Below are 20,826 nucleotides of genomic sequence, written 5' to 3' on the forward strand. Positions count from 1 at the left end.
ACCAGCTGCTTTGCAAGGAAAGATTATGCCTCATTTGCTCATTTACAGTTTGCTTAGTACACACGGCAAAAATATGCTTCTGGAACCAGAGCTAGCCTTTTCAAACTAGGCAGAATGAGGCAGCCACCTCAGGTGGCAGGTGCTGGTGCCAGCAAGCAGAGTGCTGGCAAGCAAAGTGATGTGTAGTATGCAGCCTACCCTGCACACTAGAAGTTAGCTTGCTGTGTTCAGGTATGGTTAAGGATGCTGTCTTATTACAAAACAAGATTCAGTCACCACTGCAGTCAGTTTCTGTGGGTGGGATTGGGTGGACATGCCATTTTGTCCTTTACCTCAAGCTGCAAGATATCTTGGCCAGTCCTGATTGTGACTCTAAATTTCAGTGCGGTTTTGGTGAGAGTGCCCAACTTCTGCTGGAAAGATCTGGGTTCAGAAACTTGCTTGGAAGTGCCATTGGACCAACCACTGTCTCCTGCCTAGTCTTCCTACCTCACATTGCTGTTGCAACAAAAGTCCCACAGGCGGAATGTCCTGAACTCCTTGGTGGATGGGAAGAATGGGGGGGGGGGGAAGTTAGGGTAGACATTTTGGATGCACATTCTAATTTTGAAGAAATCTTTCTGACGGCTATGACAAAGCAATGGTGATGACCACCATGCCCAGAAGCCCTGGCTCTGAAGAAGGATCAATCTTTGGCCCTTTTGTGAGATCCTGGATATAACTGCAAAGCCAAAAGCACTATTGCAGCAGGGAAGATGTTAAAAATAGTAGTAAGGGGAAGGGGAACGGTGGCACTGCTGCCTCCATGAAGAGAAATATATAGACACAGCCAAGTTCTGGTGGCAATGACTGTGGGAGTCACTGGCTAAATTAGAGGCTGCTGATGTGGTGCCTGTGGGAACAGTGGTGGCCTTGAGGTCTTCTCCTGGTGCCTGTGAAACCTCTTAGCCCCTTCCCCAACTCACTGTCTCCTTGGTCGTGAGGTGGGCGGCTGGTTGCTTTTCCCCCTTGAAAAGTACATAGAGCTAAAGAAGGAAGTTGGAAGAGTGACCCTCTTTCCCTTTTGCTCTTTCATCCCTGTGCTTTTCAAGACCCAGGTTAAAAATGAGGTATGTGCACATGGAGTTTCCCTCTTTCTGTCTCTTGGGGGGAGGTATGCTGCTATGGGGGTGAATGAGTGACCAGAGGGGCAGTGCCCACGGCATTCACTCAAAAATCCACAGGTGCCAAGAGACCTAAAAGGCTTGTGACCCCTGAGCCAGGCCATGCAGAGGGTCCCCTGAAGACTTGTATTGCCCCTGAGATGATGGCAGAAATCAGTGTTTGAATGGTGCAGCAAACCATTTTAAAGTGATGCCTTTCTCTGGAAATGAGAACAGTTGAGATCCACAGATCCCCCCCCCCCCAGTTTCTTAACAGTAATACCAGGATTTTAAAACAAGTTTTTTCTTTTACTACCCTGTGCACCAGCTTAACCTTTCTTTGCTCTCCCCTTCTATTTTACAATGCTTATGAACACACATTTCTGTGGCAGCCGTTCTTGCATTGCTCTCACACCATCCTGCCCTTGGCTCACAGCTGAGTCAGCACCATAGGCAAGAGGGAAAGCACATTTCTGTCACTCTGAAGCAGGCCATAGCTCACCTGGTCAGGCTGATTCACCAGAGCAACTGGCAGGAAGGCTGGGGAGTGGGCAGAGAGTGCTGGCAGCCAATGACAGAGAACATTTGTCTTGGAAACAATGGGAAAGTGCCAGGAGGGGAAAATCTGATGGTCAGCAAATTGCATGTTGCTTTAAGCATAAGCTGAAAGGGGTATTGTGGAAAAGGCTTTATTCTCTTTAAAAGAAAGAGGGAAAGTGTTGTTTTCTTTCACAGGTGTGGTAGAACCTGATTTGACAATCAAAGTCAATTGGGTAATTAGCCACAAGAAGATGTCCTTTAAAAACCATCTGGTCCTAGCTACTACCACTATCCTTATTACAGACTGCCCTTCAACAAAAGTTCTCAGAGCAGGGAACTCAACGAAATGCAAAATAAAATCAGCAATAAAATCATAAAGCCACAATATTTTAAGAAGAAGAATCAGCAGCAGAATTGTCCATAATTCCTCCAACACAGCACAAACATCTTGTTAACCATGCCATAATATCAAAATACAAGAAATAAGATTCCGACTAAACATTAGGAAGAACTTTCTAACTTTAAGAGCTGTTTGACAGTGGAGATCAAGATGGTGGGCTCTGTTTTTAAACAGGCTGAATGGCTATTTCTCAGGGATTTTTTAGCTGTGATTGCCACACTGCAGGGAGTTGGACTAGATGACTCTTTGTATCCCTTCGAACTCTACAATTCCATTATTAATGCCAAATGGAACATATGTGTTTTCAAAAGGTTTCAAAAAAACATCAGTAATCCATGATTTGTAGCCATAACCAAAGAGGTCCATCTGAAAAAGAAATGCCCCTGTTGTCTTCATACAACCAAGATGAGGACTGAAAGCTTGTGTGCCAATGCAGCAGTACTCTTAAAGATAGACTGTGCATTCCTACACATGTAGGAATAATTGGGTGCACTCTTCCCTCCTTGGATCAAATCTACGGTTCCAGGAGTAATAAGAAAGCTGCAGAGATAGTGCAGGATAGTGCGCACACCGGAAATGATCTCTTTCAGCTTCTGCCTTTTGGAAGAAGGTACAGGGTTATAAAAACTAGGACTAGCCGCCTGAGAAACAGTTTCTATCCAAATGTGATTTTGGTTTTAAACGCAGTGTAAAGTAGTCTCTATGGGAGTATATTGTATTTAATTATAGGGTATCAGAGTTTTTAGGGGGCTAACCAGGCTGGGATAACTGGATAGCAGGCTTGTTGGTTTTTGAATGTCTGATGTAGATTTTTTCAATTTCGTTGTTCTGTATGGGACAATGACAATAAAGATTATCATATCTGAGTCCACTTTGTTCAAGAGAATTTCCTCTGTACAATGAGGTGAGGGTTGCAGCCTTAATTTTAATTGAGAAAATCAGGATTAAGGCTCATCTCTATGCTGTTCAATATAAAGCAGTGCTGGAAACCAGTGTATGGAATGCTCATACATAATTTCTCCTGCAGCATCTTCTGCAGCCTCACACAGTTTTTTTTGCAGAGAATCACCATTTCCTCAAAATAGTTTATATAGTATGGTATAGGGAAAGCCAGCGTGGCATTGTGATTAGGCTAGAACTGGGATTCAAATCCCCTACTCAGCCATGAAACTCACCAGATGACCTTGGATCAGTCACAGTTTTTCAGCATAACCTTCCTCACAGGGTTATTGTGAGGATAAAATGGGCAGGAAGAGAACCCTGAGCTCCTTGAAGGAAAAGTGGAATAGAAATGTGACAAATAATCAATCAATAAACAAACAAACAAACAAACAAACAAACAAATGGTTGTTGATTTTCCTTCCCAGTCTTCATTTCTCTGTGTGTTCTGGGAGACCAAGTAGCAGCAGGAAGGAGAGATTCCCTGCCTGCCTCCACACTGACACCCTACTGTTTCTGCCTTTGATTCTGGACTGCTCTCTGCCCCAGCCTCTTCCTGCTCACTAAACCCTGTTGCTTCTTCAGCTTCCAACACCTCCTCCCAGTCTGCTCCCTCTTCTGCCTCTGATCACTCATCGCCATCTCACCACCAATCTCTGGGCTCTGAGCCTTCTTCCTTTGAGGGTTCCTTTGGGGGTTCCCCAGCTGGTGCCCCCACCACTCCTCTGCACCCAGCCAGTCCATGACAGGTAGCCAGTGCAGCTGTTTTAACAATGGTATTCTCAACCAGAAGCTCCCATAAGCAATCTGGCTGCAGCATTCTGCACCAGGTTCTACTTCTGTGGAACTGAAAACCATGATGATATGGGGGGAGAAGACAATCCTGCTTGCTCCCCTTCCCAACCTGTCTTTAAATCTGTGAATAGAACCATTCTGCATTAGAGACAAGGATTCACATAGGATGCTTTGCTGTCTCTGTGTTAAAATTATATTTTTAAAGATTTCTTACCCACCCCTCATCACAAGGTCCCAGGGAGAGTTACAGTAACATAATATACAATTATAAAAGCAGATAAAATCACTGCAAATATAAAACACATAACGCTGTTCCAAATGGAACAGAACAATATAAATAATTCATTCTATCAAAAAATGTGTGGTTCCTGTGGCCTTTAAAAAACATCCACAAAACTGAGAATCTCAAGTCAAATCAGTAGTACGGAGCGTTCCAATAAATTAAATTTCTTTTCATAAGGTGGAAATGTCAGAAGCAACTGCTAAATGGGAATAATACTTTGCACCTGTAGCACATGGGAACCTATTAAGGGGCAGCGAGAACACTGCAACGCTTTGAGACAGCTTAATTTATGAAGCTTGCAGAAATAATTAAAAGTAGTCCTACTTGCTCTGCAACCATCAGGGGATCTTTTCATTTAATGAATCAAGAGCATGGCACTGTTCTCGCAGACAGTGAATGGAGGATTTATTTATTGTGAGACACAGATCCTGGCTGAGAAACTGATATGTTGAAGTACCACCCTGCAGTTTAAATCTCTCATCAGGCATCCTTAGAATCTGTACATTTTAGGGGCAGTGCACAGCTACCATCCAGTGATGTCAGAGAATTCCAGTGGAAACAGGCCTGGGTCTCAAAAGCAGACCCTCCAAGTGTCCCTATTTTCCAGGGACAGTCCTGGATTTACAGAAGCCGTTACAGTTTCTGATTTGATCTAAGAATGTCCCACCTCTTTTCATCAGAGAAATGTTGGAGGGTATGGAGTTATGTGACCCCTGAGCCAAGGAGATAAGGAACTATACAACCTTTAGAAGACATCTGAAGGCAGCCCTGTACAGTGGTACCTCGGGTTACATACGCTTCAGGTTACATACGCTTCAGGTTACACACTCTTCTAACCCAGAAATAGTGCTTCAGGTTAAGAACTTTGCTTCAGGATAAGAACAGAAATTGGGCTCCGGCGGCACGGCGGCAGCAGGAGGCCCCATTAGCTAAAGTGGTGCTGCAGGTTAAGAACAGTTTCAGGTTAAGAACGAACCTCCGGAACGAATTAAGTACTTAACCTGAGGTACCACTGTATAGGGAAGTTTTTTAATGTTTAATGTTTTATCATCTTTTTATATATGCTGGAAGCTGCCCAGGGTGGCTGGGACAACCCAGTCAGATGGGTGGGGTATAAATAATAAAATTATTATTAGAATAAAAAAACTGTGGAGTTGGAAGACACCATGGGAGTCATCTAGTCCAACCTCTGCAATGCAAGAATCTTTTGCCCAATGTGGGGCTCAAACTCATGACTTCCTAACTCATGACCCTAATATTAAGAGTCTTATGCATTGTTGTTGTTGAATAGGACATCTCTATTTTCACCGGGAAAAATATTGGAGGATATGCAAAAGGTGGTCTAGCTAACCCTAACTCTAGCCCACCCAGAATCATGCTCTTCAGAAATCTCCAAATATCCAGTTGCTGTTTTTCCAAAGCATCTAAAACAGGGATGTGAAATGTGTGGGCCTCCAGAAATTGCTGTACAGCAAATTAACTCCCTTCTCTCATTGGTCATGCTGGCTGAGGCTCATGGGAGTTGGAGTCCAGCGGCATCTGGAGTCCCACAGCTTCTCCATCCCTGAATCTTCATACTCAGCAAACCACTCAAGATTAGCCAGTCTTCTCCTTTACGCAGAGATGCGCTGTTAGCTGGGCCGAAGATAAATTAAGCTTCCTTAATTGCTCAGATTCAACTTACAGCCCCACTTTTACAAAACTTACATTGGTTCCAGTGGGGAGCAATTCCATTTCTCTGGCAGCATGTTATAATAAAAGACTTGACTAAAAGGGAAGGATTTTTCCCCCCTGCCGATTTAAACAACGCCTTTGAGACAGAAACAGGCCTTTCAACTGTAAGTCACTTCAGTGCGTTTAGCTGATTAGTCCAATAGCACACCATGAGTTAGGCTGGATTTTGGAGATGATAGCAACGACACGACATCAGCTAAAGATGTATTTCCAGATACCAACTAAATTATTAAAATGGGGGTATTATCCTCTTAGCAACAATCTTCTTAGCAAGAGAAAAGGCACAGTATACGGACGAAAGTTTTCGGCAAAAGTTTGTTTATAATGTGCAGCTGCCTTGGTTGTATCACACCTTGACTACTGGTCTCTCATGGTATCGCCTTGGTCTGCTCTCTTCAGCACACTTCTGTCAGAACTATTCATCTCTGTTGCTGCTCTGATGATCACCAAACACCCCACACCTTAAGCCCCTGCACTAACTGTCCACTTCCAAATCTTGCAAAAGCTCCTTCTCAGTACCTTCAAAGCCTTGCAAGACCATATCTTATCTCTCTTATGGAAAAACTCCCAGAGAGTTTTACAAATCGATAAAAGTAACAGTGAGTCCATGCCATCAGGCTTGCAGTGCAGAAATATTTTACAATAAAGGGAAATGGGGTGGGGAGGGAAGAATAAAATAAGCAAGCTCAGGCACCAAACTCCTTAATTGTTTTATTTTTATTGAATTCATTTATAGACCTCTTTCCACCCTAGGATCCCAAAGCAGAATGCAGAACAAAATCCCAGTGCTAGGAATATATAAAATCAAATGTGTATTAAAATATACATTTGTGTGCTCAGACCCAGAGACCTCCCCCCTAAATAAAGACACATTTGACTCAAATTTTAGTTTTTGGCAGAATTTAGGCCACAACTTTATTGATTACAGAAGGTGAGTGGTTGCATAGGCTCTGGTTCGACTAGCTCCCTGCACCCTTGCAGGCAGCGCTGACCCAGGGCACCAGCATAGGTCAGCCAAGGGTGAACACCTGGGTAGGCGAAAAGCTAAGAACAAACTATGTGCACCACCTAGATGCCCCCCTGGACTCAGGCACGGGTACAACCCCCTCTCGGGGGTTGACCAAACCAGTTGAGTTCCTGGATTCCTTTAACAGAATACCCTTCACATAGGGATGGCGAGACCGTTCTCCCATCCCTATCACCTGAACCAGTGCCTGTCCACCACACGAGCCCAACGCTCGCCGCCAACCACTCACACCTGTAACCAGTCCCTTAACAGCGCTGACACTGAGGTCAGCCACAAATCATTCCCACAGACAGATGAACCCCATCAAGCCTGTAAAGGGACGCATGATGGAAGGTAATGCCCGAGTGACAGCTCACTGTCCTGCCCAAGGCCAGAACCTTCTTGGCCACAGTGCTCTGGACGCGCTTCCTGGCCCTCTTGGTGGCAGCTGGGCATTGGCTACCATACTACACACGTCACTGCCATCAGTGACCACGAATTTTGAGTCCAGGAATAGCTGCCTTCAACTATTCCAAGTCCTCCTGCATGCGGGTCTTCAAGCTCAACCGGGGGCTTCAGGCAATTATTCATGCCCAGCTGCACCACCACCATCACTACAGGTGTGCTTCCACAGACACCTTTGCCCGCACCGCTTGGGAGAAGCCCCTCCCAGCACATTCCTCATCTGGATACCCAGGAGACATGCGTGGTCAGGCAGTCCAAGCCTGTGTCCGAATCCAGGTTCCGCTGCCCTCCTGCCAGCCCAGTGGACAATGCTGTGCCCGACTATCCAGATGTGCAAGGCAGGCAGACCTAAGAATGAACAAAACAACATTAACAACTGCACCTCAGCGCTGCATCTGAACATAACCCTTGTATGCGTCAGATTTCCAGTGGCCCAGATCCTTAATCCTGTCAATGGACAGGCCCCAGTGCACAGTAGTAGTAGCTGTCCCAATATTGAAAGAATGAGGTACAAAATCACCATGGGTGTTGTTTGTGTGCAAATGTGGGGTCGCACAAATGGAAGGTGGAGGCATGGGCATGGAGGTCAAGGTGAGAAGATGGGAACAAAGTGGGGCTGACGAATTGAAGAGATAAGTATTTTCATAAATGGGCTGGGAAAGGTGAAAAGAGCTTGGTAGCTGCATGGGGTGGGAAGGGGAAGCTCTGGGGTGTTAATGTGGGGAGTGGGTGGTGGCAGGGATTGGTGAGTGGAGTGAGTAGTAGTGCAGCCTCTAATAAATTAATAGGAACCCACCTCCTTCTGCGATGTCAGAATCCCCTTTCAATTTGACAGTTTTAATAAATGTAACCACTGCCTTTTGCATGTAGTTTTGCTGATGATATTCAGCACTGTAGCTATTTTTAAAATAAAATAAGATAATAAAAAAAACCAGAAAGAGCATATTTGGAATCATTTGTACAAATGGAATAGATCCAAACAGCAGACTATGACAAGCAATGTTTAGCTAATTATAGGCACTTAGCAAACAGTAAATATTATTACTATAATAATAATAAAAGGTTATAGAAGAAGGATAGAAAATCTCAATCTCTCTCTCTCTCTCTCTCACACACACACACACACACACACACACACTGCATTGTTTCATCTCCATGGAGTTTTCAGCGCAAGTCTTCTCTCATGCATCCCTCCCACAATACAAGAAGAGGTCTGGTTCTCAGTGTCCTATATTACACAAGGTAAATCCTATCTGAGAAACACAAACATGTTACCCTTGAACATACTGTTATAAGTTCGGAGGGGAGGACCCCACTAAACCCAATAACTTAATAAATGGCAGAATCTAGCTGATATTTGGGATATTGAAGGGAAACAATACAGGCTGCAGCAGTTCTCCTGATCTGTGCCAAAGGAGATTCCTGGATTTAGCCTATGCAAACTAGCTTGGCTGGGCTGGTTGAATGCAATTGTTATGAAAGAATGGCCAAGCATTTACATATCAGAGCAGGCTCTCAGGTCTCTGCAAAACAGGGGTTGCCAAGGTGAGGTGACTGGGGAAAGTGTTGTTTTACAAAAGGCTTCAGTTTTTTGTAAGAGGTGTGCTGGGAAGAAGAAGAGAGAGGAAGGCTATTCCCCCATGAGTTACTGACCAGAACACCTTGCAGGGACTGGAGGTCAGAACTATATTGGCACTGGCTGGAGGAGGCTGCACCAAGACCAGGAGACATGCATGGCTGCTTCTTTGGACCGAAGCTTTCTGAAGCTATGAGAGGGGCGATGAAAGACACTCTTAGGGTATAATGTTCTGCACACCTCTCCACTGCAGATGTCCAGTTGTAAATATGTGCTAATAAACCATATTAAATACACTAGCTCTGCCATGCCTCAGCTTTCCCAAAGGAAACACAACCCTGGGTAAACGCCTGGAAGCCCTGGAATCTGATGCAGCCACCCGGTGGAGATTGGGGTTGGGTGTAACTGTATAACACTATCCTACCCAACATGAATACAAGGTGTGCTGCAATGACTCTACCGAACCAAGGTCATAGTGATTGGTGCCTATTGGGACTGGTAGAGTGGAAGGCCAATGAGTCAGAGCTCAGGATAGATGGAGGCAAAGCCCATGACAGGAGGGCCAACCATTTCTACTTTTGCCCCCTGCCTCTTACATGATATGTTACACTAGAGCAGGCTTCCTCAAACTTGGCCCTCCAGATATTTTCAGACTACAATTCCCATCATCCCTGACCACTGGTCCTGCTAGCTAGGGATCATGGGAGTTGTAGGCCAAAAAGATCTGGAGGGCCAAGTTTGAGGAAGCCTGCACTAGAGCAGCACTTGACACTAAGGAGAAGGAAGCTAACAGGCAGTGTCACCCTCTGGACTACTTGTAAGAAAGAAGGGGAGACAGGTAGAGTCTGGATAAGGGCAGACTGAGGCTACTGCCCTATCTGCCAAAATGGTCCAGCCTCCATTGATCCTAGAGCCAAGGGTTCTGTTTTTGTGAATATTCAAAAAAAAAAAAAGCCATATAACAAGCTGTTTAAAAAAAAATCCTACAATGCATATTTTTTTTAATGTCATGTAACCACACATGAGTTTGCAGTTTGAGACACTTAAGTCAATGGATCCACAGAAATAGTTTCAGAGTTATTTGGATCTGGACTACACCATCATGATAGTTTCCATGACAATTTTATTCTTATTATTCTACCATATCTAGTCTCATTACTCTATAGCAGGAGCAGGAAACTTCCTGGTGTTGCTGGACCACAGCTCCATCATCCCTGACCATTGGCCATGCTGGCTGGAGAGGATGGGAGATGGAGTCCCACAAAATCTAAAGGGTCCCAACTATAGCAGCCTTCTCCAATGTTAGTCTCCAGATGTTGTGGGACCACAATCCCCATGATCCCTGACTATTGTCCAGGCTGACTCCACTTTTATTTGTCCACAGTCTCTCTTGTGACAAACCCTAGGTGAGCATGCAGATGATATCAGATCCTGGTTTGGCAGCTACTCACAAAACCATGGTTTCCCAGGTACTCTTCATTTGGCTATCATGCCAAACCATGACATAGCTTTGCAAATCATGGTTTGTTTTTAATGTCTGAGCCTACTCACCACCATTTGTCTAGTTAAAAAGTGGCAATCCTAGCTGTGTTGTGTAGCACACTCCATGTTAAATAAACAGTCGCTCACATTAGTTGAGAAATGTTAAGCAAGTTATGCTTTGCTCTCTGATTCATACAAGTACAATAGGAGTCAGGAAAGGCAAAGTGGAGATTATTACCCTTTTTTTGAATTCTGTAGTGCATGCCTTTTTTTCTGCCTTGCACCTTTTGCTCCCTCTCTCCACCCTCACACGTCTAGCATTTGCTTTTCTTGTGGGAGGCATGACTCATGGAGAACATGACAAGTGCCACCTCTGAAGGAGCTGCTCTTGGCATTTCTCGGTTCCAATGAGAGAATAAAAATAAAAAAAAACTGGTCGAGGCAACAGACAGAGACTGAGACTATTGACAGTTAAAATAAGATTAATGCTTAATCTGTTTTTCTTTGCCTCTTGTCTGTTTTCTCCCTCATTTTACTTTATCAGCCAGCACTGCTTCAGGGCAAAGACTACCACTGGTGTGAAAGCAGGAGGATCTGAAGTGCTTCATGAATTTGAAGTTGCTTCCAGCCTTAGAGCATCACCCACATTCCCTTAATCAGAGGGGGGAAACAGTGGGTTATATTCAGTGAAATCATTGCAGCAGGTTAACAACTTCCCCTCTGACCCAGAATCAGGTCTTCTATTAATGAGATATAGTATCTGGTTCCCCATGAACGCATGGTGCGCTGTAGGTGAGAGGCAGCCCCATTCCAGCTGCACTCCACGCCTGAGACAAACAGCTGTTCTCCAATGAAAGTTCCCATTCCCCTCATTCCCTTGCCCACAAGGCCCCTAAATTCTCCCCACCCTTGCACACCATCATCTGCTCTGGGAGAGGAATGGGCACAAAGCTACCAAATGCACACTTTTCTGAACAGCATGCAAGCCAGTACACAAGCCACCCTTCAAAAATCTACCCTTCTCTGAATTTTGCAGTGCAGCTCTCCAAGCAAGTAACTTGTGCCAAAATGCACATAGTGCATTTTCCCCCTGCCACGCACATCAAGCCAGTACTTGATGCAAGGAGGTGGTCCAATACAGACCAAGCTCAGAAAGGCCAAAACCTGCTGTATTCCATGTATAAATCAATTTAAAACAGATTCTTTCTGCATTCCTAATGAAACCACTGTGGAAAAGAAGTCTAGCCATCTCCCATTTTCCATCCAAACTAAAGTTGCAGGCCAGCTCATTGGGGGATGATAAATGCACAGATATCTATGAGCCAAATCCTAATTTAGCTTCTGTAACAAGAAGGAAGAAGAACCCCCTGGATAGAGAAGAAAGATTAACACCCTAACTCTTTCTCCGGACCATTAAAACCTGCCTTGTTTTCTTTGGGATAACCCATTTGTTCTCATTAGATTATCCCTTAATAAATCACTCAAGATATGACTAATCAAATAATTTCTAAGACTGCATAGGCACTGAGTGTGCGGGTCTGTGGATGCTCTAACCCCTACAACCCATGAAGGGGCAGGGCACCCACATTTTTTTATGCCCGGGCCGCACATGCCGTGTGTGGGGGGGTGCCCGATGTCAGCATGCCCAGCAGCGGAACATATGCTTCTACCAAGCGTGGCCCTGAGGGAGCCCACAGTGCATAGCCTATCTGGGCATGCTGCCCAGCTGAGGAGAGGGACAGCCAACTCCAGGGGGCCCTGGAGTGGCTCTGTGTGCCACCACTATTCCCCCTGCCGCCGTATGCCTCCTTAACTTCTGGAGGCCAGTTGTGGCCTCTTGAAGGCCCACTGAGGCTGTGGGAAGGCCTGATGAGAAGAAGAAGTTTGGATTTGATATCTCGCTTTATCACTACCCGAAGGAGTCTCAAGGCGGCTAACATTCTCCTTTCCCCTCCTCCCCCACAACAAACACTCTGTGAGGTGAGTGGGGCTGAGATACTTCAGAGAAGTGTGACTGGCCCAAGGTCACCAAGCAGCTGCATGTAGAGGAGCAGAGACATGAACCCGGTTCACCAGATTAAGAGTCTACCGCTCTTAACCACCACACCACACTGAGGCCGCAGGAAGGCCTGACAGGCCCTGTCAGGCCTTCCCGCAGCCACAACGGGCGCTATCAGGCCTTCCAGAGGCTGTAATGGGCCTCCTTCTCCTGTGGGACGTACACATGCACCCTGCGCATGACAGCACAAGCCCACACCGGGCACCCAGAAAGTGGGGCAGGACCCGGCGCCTGAGCAAGCCTGAATCCTTATAGATTAAAATTTATGCCAAGAGCTGCCACAGAAGGCAAATGCAAGCCCTGAAAATTCTCTCTTTCACTTTTTGTGTCTCTCCACCTTGACCAATTTGTTTGTGGCTGCAAATGAGAGGGGCTGATAAACCCGACAATCCTATTGCACAAAATGAACTAATCTAGCTTTCAATTACATGGTTTTCACTTACATTTCTCTCATTTAGCAACATATAGCTAAAGGACACTTTTGGAGCTCCAGAACCGTGAGAATCATGGTATCCTTTTTTTAAAAAGGGGGGTTTATTAACTATGGTGATCCACCTGGCATATGAAACATACTTTAATTGATCTAGGTGTGGTATTAACTTTTTAGCTAATTGGGAATGTATTTCCCAATGAGAGATTGATCACAACCAAACCCAAACGTTTAAAGCACATTGCTTACATCAAACAATGCTGGGAGAGGCTATGTGCTTTAAATGTATGGGGTGGATGAATCGTTCGTTCGTTCATTCATTCAATCGTTCATCACATTCCACACATGCAGTATAAGAGATACAATAAAAAACAGTTAAAAGCAGCACAGAAAACAGGAGATATATATTTTTAAAAGCAATACAAAGGTGACACCCATGCCAGAGACCAATTCATCAAGTTGGGAAACCCCATCAGAACAGAAATGTTGTTTCCAGAAAGTGCAGATAGGGGATATCTGTCATTCTTGACAGGAATGCTGTTCCACAGAACAAGAGAGGCTATACTAAAAGCCCTATGATATGTTACTGTGGAGCAAAGTATCACAGAATTGTAGCACTGGAAGGATCCAAGGCAGTTCATCCAGTGGTGTCCAAACTTACAGTCATACCTCAGGTTGAAGTAGCTTCGCAATAAGTATTTTCAGGTTGTGTGCTGCAGTGAGCCCGAAGTAACGGAGATGTTACTTCCAGATTTCTCCACTCGCGCATGTGCAGATGGTCATGCGCAGAAGCAGTGAATCATGACCTGCGCATGCGCAGACCCACGGACACGTGTTGCGTTCACTTCTGGATGCAAACGGGGCTCCGGAACAGATCCCATTCGCATCCAGAGGTACCACTGTATTTCAAGGAGGGCCAGATTTGATGAAGTGAAGGGCCATGAGGGCCGACCAAACGGCCAGCCAAAGTTGTTGTTGAGCTCTTTTAGGATTTTACCCCAGGAAATAAACTGCCCCAGGGGTCAGATTGAACCAACCATCGGGCCGGATTAGGCCCCCGAAACGGATTTTGTGCCCTGCCGTGGACCTCACGGCCCTTCATCAAATCTGGCCCTCTTTCAAAAACGTTTGAACAGCACTGAAGGGTTAATGTCAAAGAGTTTGAGAGAAGCAGAAAAGGGGGTGCTAGATAAAGACCCCCCCATGCCACTTCCATTGGAAAAGGGACATGGTTTAAGGTGGGTGTACAATACAATACAATACAATACAATACAAATATCTTTATTGGCATTTCAAGTTAAGAAATTTCAAAATGTCTTGAGCTACAAAGTCTGTCTTCTTCCTGTTTCCTGTTTCTGAGAGATTTGAATGGGGAAATCCTTTCGATTCCACAATAATAAAAGGCAGTGGGGTGAGGGAGGCCAGGGCCACATCCACACCATTGAAAGCGCTATGAAGCCACTTTAAACACTCATGGCTTCTTCCCCCAAAGAATCTGGGAGCTATAGTTGGAAAAGGGTGCCGAGAGTTGTTAGGGGACCCCCTGTTCCCTGCCAAGGAGGGAACCCTACCCCTACCCCCACCCCCACCCCTACCTCTGACGCTAACCCTAACTCTAACCCTAACGCTAACCCTTAAGCCTTAACTAGAGGTACAATTCCCAGAGTTCCCTGGCAAGGAGGGAACCCTAACCCTGCCCCCTAACTAGAGCTACAATTCCCAGAGTTCCCTGACAAGGGAACCCCAACCCTACCCCTTCCCCTGACGCTAACCCTAATGCTAACACTTAACCCTTAACTAGAGCTACAATTCCCAGAGTTCCCTGACAAGGGAACCCCAACCCTACCCCTGACGCTAACCCTAACTCTAACCCTTACCCCTTAACTAGAGCTACAATTCCCAGAGTTCCCTGACAAGGGAACCCAAACCCTACCCCTTCCCCTGACGCTAACCCTAACTCTAACCCTTAACCCTTAACTAGAGCTACAATTCCCAGAGTTCCCTGACAAGGGAACCCCAACCCTACCCCTGACGCTAACCCTAACTCTAACCCTTACCCCTTAACTAGAGCTACAATTCCCAGAGTTCTCTGGCAAGAGACCCTAACCCTACCCCTACCCCTACCCCTACCCCACCCCTACCCCTAATCCTAATCCTAAACCTAATCCTAATCCTTAACCACCGTAACAAGTCTCCGTCCCCTTAACCACCTACAGTTCCCAGGGGAAGCCATTCCTGTTTAAAGCGACTTCATAGCAGTTCCAATGGTGCGCCTCATGTGGCCTAATGTTGCCTCCCTCATTTTCTTCTCTCTCCCCACTGCCCCATCACTTGCAAAGCAGCAGATGTCCATCTGCAGTCTCCCTTCAAAGCTCCTTCTCTCAGGTATGGCCAAGGCCTTGTCCATTCCTCACTGCCAGGATTTCACGTTCATTTCTCCGATGTAAATAGGGACGTCCTGCGGTTCGCTTCATGACTTTGAAGGCTGGACTTGGGGAAAACCTCACCGGCTCCAGACATCCCTGTAAGGCAAAGGCAAACAGGTGAGTGGGATGGGCCCCATCCGACAGCGTCCCCCCAGACTCCTCCTCTGTTTGGCTGTCTGTTCACAAACAAGGCTTCCAAACTAGTTTGCATCCATCTCAGCCAGCGTAGTCTCGCGGCATCCAATGGCCTTGATGCAAACTCTTCCGACAACCATCCACCAGCTACAGCCCTGCCAGGTCCATTGCCAGACATCACCCAGCTTCAGAGCTGAACATCAGTTGCCTTCTAGTATCGATCCCACCAGCAAGTAAGCTTTGTACTTGCCTTCTTGCTCCACAGCATCCCAGCACCGGGCGATTGCCTCCTTCCGCTTGCCAGCTTGCATTCATGGGGCAGGAGACCACCTGGGCTGAGTGCTACCAAGTTGCCCTGTTTCCTGTTTCTGAGAGATTTGAATGGGGAAATCCTTTCGATTCTTCATGAATAAGAGGCAGTGGGGTGAGGGAGGCCAGGGCCACATCCACACCATTGAAAGCGCTATGAAGCCACTTTAAACACTCATGGCTTCTTCCCCCAAAGAATCTGGGAGCTATAGTTGGAAAAGGGTGCCGAGAGTTGTTAGGGGACCCCCTGTTCCCTGCCAAGAAGGGAACCCTACCTCTACCCCTACCCCCACCCCTACCTCTGACGCTAACCCTAACTCTAACCCTAACGCTAACCCTTAAGCCTTAACTAGAGCTACAATTCCCAGAGTTCCCTGGCAAGGAGGGAACCCTAACCCTGCCCCCTAACTAGAGCTACAATTCCCAGAGTTCCCTGACAAGGGAACCCCAACCCTACCCCTTCCCCTGACGCTAACCCTAACCCTTAACCCTTAACTAGAGCTACAATTCCCAGAGTTCCCTGGCAAGGAGGGAACCCTAGCCCTGCCCCCTAACTAGAGCTACAATTCCCAGAGTTCCCTGACAAGGGAACCCCAACCCTACCCCTTCCCCTGACGCTAACCCTAACTCTAACCCTTAACCCTTAACTAGAGTTAGAATTCCCAGAGTTCCCTGGCAAGGAGGGAACCCTAACCCTGCCCCCTAACTAGAGCTACAATTCCCAGAGTTCCCTGACAAGGGAACCCCAACCCTACCCCTTCCCCTGACGCTAACCCTAACTCTAACCCTTAACCCTTAACTAGAGCTACAATTCCCAGAGTTCTCTGACAAGAGACCCTACCCCTACCCCTACCCCTACCCCATCCCTACCCCTACCCCACCCCTACCCCTAATCCTAATCCTTAACCTCCGTAACAAGTCTCCGTCCCCTTAACCACCTACAGTTCCCAGGGGAAGCCATTCCTGTTTAAAGCGACTTCATAGCAGTTCCAATGGTGCGCCTCATGTGGCCTAATGTTGCCTCCCTCATTTTCTTCTCTCTCCCCACTGCCCCATCACTTGCAAAGCAGCAGATGTCCATCTGCAGTCTCCCTTCAAAGCTCCTTCTCTCAGGTATGGCCAAGGCCTTGTCCATTCCTCACTGCCAGGATTTCACGTTCATTTCTCCGATGTAAATAGGGACGTCCTGCGGTTCGCTTCATGACTTTGAAGGCTGGACTTGGGGAAAACCTCACCGGCTCCAGACATCCCTGTAAGGCAAAGGCAAACAGGTGAGTGAGATGGGCCCCATCCGACAGCGTCCCCCCAGACTCCTCCTCTGTTTGGCTGTCTGTTCACAAACAAGGCTTCCAAACTAGTTTGCATCCATCTCAGCCAGCGTAGTCTCGCGGCATCCAATGGCCTTGATGCAAACTCTTCCAACAACCATCCACCAGCTGCAGCCCTGCCAGGTCCATTGCCAGACATCAACCAGCTTCAGAGCTGAATATCAGTTGCCTTCTAGTATCGATCCCACCAGCAAGTAAGCTTTGTACTTGCCTTCTTCTTGCTCCACAGCATCCCAGCACCGGGCGATTGCCTCCTTCCGCTTGCCAGCTTGCATTCATGGGGCAGGAGACCACCTGGGCTGAGTGCCACCGAGCTGCCCATTTCTCTCTGGGGAGGGCAACTGCCCAGGCTTGCGCCTTGGCCCACATTTATACCCGCTCAGCAGCCAAATGTTTTTGTTACATCACAGTCAACCCACAGACAATGGCAGCAGCTGGGGAGGCATCACCATCACCCCCTCAGACCTCACAATGGTGAGCGCAGCTCAGCAGCCAACCCCCCCCCCCCAGTTGTGCCAATATCTATGAAGGCCACACTGGAAACCCAAGGGACAGGAGGGGGACATTTTCAGCCCTGTGGTTGCATTTCCCTCCACACAACACTAGTCAAATGCACAAATGAACAGAGCAATGAAAGCAGGCCTTATCTTGGCACAGGAAACTGTTCAAGAAAAGACCTGCAGAGAGAAAGTTAGCCTCTTGGGGGGAAAAAACACTTTTTCATCAATCAGTCAATCATTTATTGTATGTGACTAAAAGCCATTATAAATCCAGTTACAAAAGCACCAAACCCAATGACCCAAACTATAGCTCCCAGATTCTTTGGGGGAAGAAGCCAGGTTGATGCCATGTGAACTCAGTGATGTGTCAAGTGATGGCTGCATACTACCTCCAGGTTCAGAGGCGGCATATTTCTGCATATTTCTGTTGTGGTCAGATTCTGCTTGCGGTTTTTGCACAGGCATCTGTGAGAATGCGATGCTGAACTTGGGCCACTGGCCTGATCCAGGCAGCTTTCTTATGTTACAAAGGAAGACTTCCAAGAGAATACTTTTAATGTAGCATTCCAAGAAAGGCTGCAAGTTTCAGAAAGTTACATAATGTACTCCAAAAATAGAAATTTTGAAACCATTTCAGCACTGTGTCATTTTACTATTTTTCTCTATCTCTTATCTGAACTATGTACTTGCAGTTTCTTTGAGTATGTTTTTTCCAATTTATTTTTATTTGGTAGCCATTTCTCCCTTTCTGAGGAAGGAACAAAAACATTTGTAGTTCTCAGTGTCCCTGACTTAAGAGTCTGACTCCACTGCCCTGCCTACCAAGCGCTCACTGGCTGGTGTGCCTTTCCACTGTAGGGAGATCAGAAGAGGACCGTTTCATTGGCAGAGGACTAAGCAGCCACGAGCTTGCTATTCAGACACAAGGATTGTGTTTTAGTCATTTATTCTAATTTTTAATTACAGTGGTGCCCCGCAAGACGAATGCCTCGCAAGACGGAAAACCCGCTAGACGAAAGGGTTTTCCGTTTTGGAGGTGCTTCGCAGGACGAATTTGCTATGGGCTTGCTTCGCAAGACGAAAATGTCTTGCGATTCCTGGGTGGTTTTTTTCGCTCCCTACCCCCTTTTTCTAAGGCACTAAGCTGCTAATAGCCTTTTAGCAGCTAATCCGCTAATTCCTTAAGCCTTTAATAGCCGCTAATAGCCTTTTAGCAGCTAATCCACTAATTCCTTAAGCCTTTAATAGCCGCTAATAGCCGCTAAACCGCTAATAGCGCTAATCCGCTAATGGGCTTGCTTCGCAAGACGAAAAAACCGCTAGACATGGGAGGAACCCCCACTGAATTAAGTAGGACTTACTTCCAAGTAGACATGAGTGCAACAGTGCTTCAAGGCTCTCTCTTGGAAGTCCCAGGAAAAAAACTGCCACAGGGGCCGGATTAAACTGACCTGTGTAAAAACTACAAGCTTATCATAGTTTGCGTTCACCACATAGAACTGGAAGAGGGAAGCACAGCTCTTAGGATGACAAGCATTATCTCCCGCTTGGACTACTGCCATGCGATCTACGTGGGGCTACCTTTCAATGTGACTCGGAAACCACAACTAATCCAGAATGCGACAGCTGGACTGGTGACTGGGAGTGGCCACCGGGACCATATAGCACCAGTCCTAAAGGCTCCCAGTACATTTCCGAGCACAACTCAAAGTGTTGGTGCTGACCTTTAAAGCCCTAAAAGGCCTAAGCCCAGTATACCTGAAGGGGCGTCTCCACCCCTATTGTTTGGCCTGGACACTGAAGTCCAGTGCCGAAGGCCTTCTGGCAGTTCTCTCACTGCAGGAAGCCAAGTTACAGGGAACCAGGCAGAGGGCCTTCTTGGTAGTGGCACCCTCCCTGTGGAAACCCCCCCCCCCGGTCAGATGTCAATGAGATAAAGAAGTACAAAACTTTTAGAAGATACATGAAGGCAGCCTGTTTCAGGAAGTTTTTTATGTTTGACATTATTTTATATATTTTGCTGGAAGCCACCCATAGTAGCTGGGGATAAGTAATAAATATTGTTATTATTTAACTAAGAGAAAAGCTATGAACTAAGTGCACGAAAAAGATGTAGCATGTGCACCATTTCATGTTTTACTGGAAAACTTTAGGTCACTGTTAACTGGTAGGCAGGGCCTTGGGGGCAAATCCCCCCTTGAATCTGACTTAGGGCTTCAGCACTGAGTCTAGTGTCATCATAATTTCACCATGGCAACCAGCTGCTTCATTTCCACTTATCTGAAAGGCAGGTCACTGATTTATTTATTTATTTATTTATTTATATAATATTTATTAAGTTTTCCATTTTAATAATCCAAAAAGAACCAGATTAAAACATATCAGATTACAATACAACCAAAAAAAGACAAATATAAATGCCAAATTATATATCTTTGGGTGGCTTCCCAAGCTCTGAATTTCATGGAGTTCTAATAATCTAATATCACATTGCATTTCTTAATTAGTCAATAAACCATTCCGATTTTAATCCTTCACTTAATTTTCATTTATTTTTACAACCACTCGTCTGTTCAAACTTTCGTCTTCATAGTTCTGTGTGAAATATTTCCCACCCTGTTGTTCACATTCCAGCAATTCCATTTTCAACAGGAGCCATAATACCCCACAGTCCCAGACAAAAAGACACCATTAGCTCCAGGCAGCCATCCAGAATTCCCCTCCCTAGTCTCGCACCATCTCCCAATATGCTGGTAAAAAGGTAAAGGGACCCCTGACCATTAGGTCCAGTCGTGGCCGACTGGGGTTGCGGCGCTCATCTCGCTTTATTGGCCGAGGGAGCTGGTGTACAGCTTCCGGGTCATGTGGCCAGCATGACTAAGCCGCTTCTGGCGAACCAGAGCAGCGCACGGAAACGGTGTTTACCTTCCCGCCGGAGCGGTACCTATTCATCTACTTGCACTTTGACGTGCTTTCAAACTGCTAGGTTGGCAGGAGCAAGGACTGAGCACCGGGAGCTCGCCCTGTCGCAGGGATTCAAAATGCTGTTACCTCTGCAAAAACAAAGTAGCTCCAGTCCATAATTTTTCCTTCCTTCCACTGAGGAGATAGCAGCAGTGTTCTTTCAAACCCACTTGCGTATTTCAAACTGTTACCTTTCGGGGGAGGTTTACCAGGTAAAACTGCAAATACATATATATATCAAAGGAGAATAAAAAAGGCTCACCTCCCCCTGGGGCTATACAATTAATCCATTAATTAATTCAGCGAGTGGGTC

General features: G+C 46.3%; 1 long non-coding RNA gene across 1 annotated transcript; it reads right to left on the reverse strand.

The window, feature by feature from the left end:
* Positions 1 to 6,534: 6,534 nt before the first annotated feature.
* Positions 6,535 to 8,150, reverse strand: LOC310669004. Its single transcript, XR_014506960.1, has 2 exons — positions 8,101 to 8,150; positions 6,535 to 7,652 (listed from the first exon to the last, which is right to left on the reverse strand). It is a non-coding gene; the product is annotated as an uncharacterized lncRNA (long non-coding RNA).
* Positions 8,151 to 20,826: the final 12,676 nt, after the last annotated feature.

This window comes from Podarcis tiliguerta (genome assembly GCF_965153285.1).
Source record: "Podarcis tiliguerta genome assembly, chromosome: Z".
Classification (NCBI taxonomy): Eukaryota; Metazoa; Chordata; class Lepidosauria; order Squamata; family Lacertidae; genus Podarcis; species Podarcis tiliguerta.